Source organism: Peromyscus californicus, unplaced genomic scaffold (assembly GCF_007827085.1).
Source record: "Peromyscus californicus insignis strain IS unplaced genomic scaffold, ASM782708v3 Scaffold_9__1_contigs__length_137607984, whole genome shotgun sequence".
In the NCBI taxonomy this organism is placed as follows: Eukaryota; Metazoa; Chordata; class Mammalia; order Rodentia; family Cricetidae; genus Peromyscus; species Peromyscus californicus.
Window position 1 is genome coordinate 40,238,492 of NW_026294617.1, and position 4,637 is coordinate 40,243,128.

Genomic DNA, 4,637 nt, shown 5'->3' on the forward strand with positions numbered 1-4,637 from the left:
TTCAAGCAGAATGGAGACACAAGCTTGTGAAGGCCCAAGACCCAAACACCTCACTTTTGTAACATGGTAGGATGCTCATAGAACCTGCTGCTTTTCCTGTCCTTAACATTACGAACAAGAAAGTAGTGAGTGTTTATATATATATATTATATATAATATATATATATATATAATATATATATATATAAAAAGAAGCATCAATTCATTATACATTCACATTTATTTTTCCTTCCTGTAAGCTCCTTTCTTACTAATTAGAAGTATGTGTAATCAAACAGTACTACCTAGATAAACACTCACTCTTCTTCCTTTGAAATTCACAGGCTTTTCTATTATTTAAAGTGCGTGTGCATGTGTAGCAGAGCGATTTTGATATTAAAAGTTTCTCCAAGAAAACTGGCCACCTGGAATTTGAGTTTGTGATTTGTCCAGCCTCGGTTGCTGTGTGAATAACGTACAGTATAAACCAACTAAAATCTATACTTTCAAAAACTGTTTGGCATCCTCATTCAGTAATGAGCAGATGCCTGTGGTACATGCGTTTCAGTTCCTCAGAAGCATAGATGGTGGCTGATAATGTCTTTGGGGAATTGAATACAAAAATAAAATCAATGAACTTTCATGTGTGGAAAGTGAGTATTTCCAGTTATTTCTGGAAAACTGATTACTGCACATTGCTTGTTTAATGTTTGGTGGTGGGAGGCTGCAGATATTATTGGCAAAATGCATTCAAAATAATTGGAGTGCATGTGTTTTTCTTATAAATACTGTGGACTGTTAGGCTTCCTGGGAAAAAAAAGTTCTCACTTGCACCATTGCTGTGTAGTGTCTTTGGACTTTGTGTTCCAAGAGAAGTGCTCACTCACATCTGTGAAAACAATTTTGAGAAATCACAGTTAAATTTCAGACTACAGTTTGGTTGGGTGAAGCAGCAGAACTGTTAGTAGATTGGGAGATATTGGGCAGGACTGTCAGTGTTTCAGGAGGGCCATGGTTGACAGACATTCACAATGCAGCTGTGGGTGGGGGAGAAGAGTTCTAGCAGGGTGTGTAAAACTAAAATAATGATGGGAAGGTTCCTTCTGTTTCTTCAAAGTCCTTGAAAACATTAAATGCAGACTGAAAAGTGCATGTAAGCAAGTCATAGGTGTGCCGAAGAACATGGAAAGCAATCTTTTAATGAATTGTAAGCTTTTAATGACTCTTAAAATGAAAAACATCTGCAAAGAGAAAAATAAAGGAAATTAACTTTTAAGTACCCAAGCTACCATAAAACTGAAAAGAAGGTCATTGAAAGTATTCATCAAGCCAGTGTTTTCTACTCTTGCCTGCTAGACAGTAGTGAAATGGTGGTAAAGTATATTGAAATTTAAAAATAATTTTCAATGAATAATGAATTGCTACATTTATAGTCCTTGGAATCATCAAATTTTATTTAATTAAAATAATGAGGAAATAAAAGTCACAAATAAATAATCTGATGTCCAAGGAATTTTAACTGTGAAAGCTAGTCTTTACACAGCTATCTTCTGAGTTTGTAAATGGTGGTAAAAAGTGCTTTTAAAGTACTTTATAAGAAAAAAAAAAGAACCTTTGTGCCCAGTAGGGATATAATGACATAAAATTCAGGGTTTAATGTCAGTTTTTAAACACACAAGTGACTGGGGATCTGGGAGATCTTTGGAGTGCTTCCATTTGCCCAATCTATTGTTACTTAGGTCCAGAAAAGCTGCATTTAGCCTTCCTATCTAGTGGTTCCTTTGCACATTCAGTATTACCATAAAAGCCAACTGAAGAAGACGCTTCCAGTGTCTTCCACTTTTGAGGTTTTTCAGAGCTCCCAAGTGGTAAGATTCATGCAGCATTTTCTGTTTCAGAATTCTACAGACAAAATCTAAAATACATCCTCATTATGTTGACACTTCAAAATGTTCAGTGGCTCAAAAGTAATTTTGTTAAGCTAATCCAAATGGAAATTTCAGAAATGCACAGCTCAGTGATCCATATGTCTGTATCATTTCCTCATTATTTAATACAGTGTTCTCCATTTGAGTCTTAGGATGCAGCCTGATTTTGGATATGTGTTAAATGCACTGTTTCAACTTTCATAAATGATTCTTTCAGAGTGTATTTTGGTGAGGGGACCAAGGTTCCCTTTTACACTTTGCCACGTTCCTCATTCTCGGGATTAGCCCCAGGTCCAAGTGGATACTAGGCAAGAGTTCAACCACTGAGCTATAACCCCAGCCCCTAAGGAAGAACACTTTCTTCCTTAACTTGCTTCGTCATTTAACATAGTAACAAGACTGACTGTGCCAACTTCTTCCAGGTCAAAAGAAGTCCCTGAGACGACCTGTGCATGTACAGGTCAGGATGAAGCAACACTTTATTGGCCAAAAGACCAATTTGTGCCGTCAGATATGAGTAAGCATGTCCATAATAAAGACAGATCTGTTGGCATTTGGGTGAAGGACACCTAAAATTGTAAGATTCAGCAAGTCATTGAATTTCACGCTACAAAACTGTTTTCATTTCAAGTGCAAGGGTTTATGTTTGTTCTTGGTTTTGTTGTTAATACAAATTGCTCTTGGACTCTTTGAAGGTTGCTTTGAACTTATATTGAACTAAAGGGATAAATTAAGAAGAAACTTAGCACACAAGAGAGAATTCAAAATTAAAACCACGATTGTGGCAACTGAGAAGTTGTTGGAGTCCTGACACTTGAAGCCCATTCTTCATGAACAGAAAAGGTGACAGGACACCCATTTGTTGACACCATGGGTACTGTGGGAATCGTGAAAAGCAGACAATGAGAACTGTTTGAAACCTTTTTCTGTGCTTCCTAGGACTCTTCCATCTAGCCCTTGGATAAAATTCTCAGTGATCACCAACTATGGTATGGACAGGTTGAAACCTGAAAATCTCTGCTTACTCAGCCAGGATACTAAACCAGCTTTTGATAGGACAGATACCAGTACTTAGCAACAGCTAGAATTCAACTAGTGACAGGACTAAGACGATGTGATACTAGTAAATATGTATTGGAGCATTTCTTTTGCCGATCGAATGTAATTATTGTAATAGTATTTATTGATGAAGCTCACAGTCCTTCAGCTGTACAGACTGTAAAAACATCTTTGAAGGTATAAAATACTGATGTAAATTCTATTTATTGCAATGTATAATATCCAAATGTCACACTGGCATATTTTACAATAATATATAATGCTAGATAAAATGACAATTATATTTAAGATGTTTTTCAGATATTAATATTGAACATTTAAGACTAGTTTGTATTTGGATCTAAAAAAAATCTGTTTTATTATGTGTTTAATTTTCCCTGGATTTGGATTTGCATGCTTTCCTTACACAATTTGGTGTTAGATTACTATAAGATTCATAGCGAGTATGGAATATGTTAGATAGGTTCTTTATTATGTACATTATATATATTTATATTATAGAAAAGTTTGTGTTGTCTTTTCAGAAAGTTTAGAATATTGCCCTAACTATGGTCAGGGCTTCCATTGCCAAAGGCTAGAGGTTTGTCTTCTATTCAAAATTGATTATTTAGAAGTCTAGTGGGTTGGGCATTATAGATATAACGTAAGAATTTAAACACAAATTTAGTGAAATAGGGAGAGAAAAGTGCAGCTGATAGACTTCTGCTAGATCTTGAAGCTTTGTATTGTCTTTTTTCTCAAGGTAACACAGTACATTCTTAACTTCTTTGAGGTGGGGTTTTTATGTAACACTACCAACAAGTTCAGCATTGCAATTGATTTTAATCTGTTTTCTTTGGGCAGTTGGTAACTTTAATGCCAACATTTTTAGTGATAAATGTATCATTTGGCTGCTAAATTCTGTCACATTTTCTAAATGAAGGTGAACTTATGTTACATATCAAAATGTGTGCATTTGAGTTGTGTTATTTTAGCGATTTTGCAAGAAAATTTTATTTTTATAGTATCTGTGATTTTCATGTAGATGACTGAAGCAGATTTCTTTGTGGTTAACAGTGCTATTGAGTGGTATGGAACAGTGTTACTTGACGTTTTGAGCCTTCTCAGGTTTATCTGCATCAGTGGTAGTTTAACAAAATTTGGATTGATTTCACGTAATTGTCTTTGTAATAAAGGAGAAGTACACTCCTGTAAAAGCACAGTATTGTTGGACTGTAGGAGGCTGCAGAATCTCCTGTATTGCTATGCTTTTGCCTCTGTGTGTGTGTGTGTGGTGTGTGTGTGTGTGTGTGTGTGTGTGTGTGTGTTGTGTCCAAGGCATGGCAGCCAACCTTGTATCTGCTATTTATAGTAACAGCAGAGCTTCATAATTGTGGTCATCAGAATTATGCTTATCATAGACAATTAAAGCTGAGAAAGATTCAATAAAACTATGAAACGTGGTGACAGTGTCTGTGTTATTACACTGTTCTTGCTCAAAAGTTTTCCCACATTTAACACATCATAATGCAGAGTGGAAATACTGCAGGACACTTTGGATTATTTCAGGTAATTTCTTACAATGAAAACTGGGCCATAACATTTTATGACAAAAGAAGAAACCTTGTGTAAGTTAATCCCTACAGTTATTATTATTTGATGTTTAAAAGAGGATATAATCAATCTGGGGAG

At 35.4% G+C, this 4,637-nt stretch overlaps 1 long non-coding RNA gene across 1 annotated transcript; it reads left to right on the top strand.

Moving 5' to 3' along the window:
- LOC128106139 (uncharacterized) lies at window positions 1-4,409 on the top strand. Its single transcript, XR_008216607.1, has 2 exons — window positions 1-66; window positions 2,330-4,409. It is a non-coding gene; the product is annotated as an uncharacterized LOC128106139 (long non-coding RNA).
- Window positions 4,410-4,637: the final 228 nt, after the last annotated feature.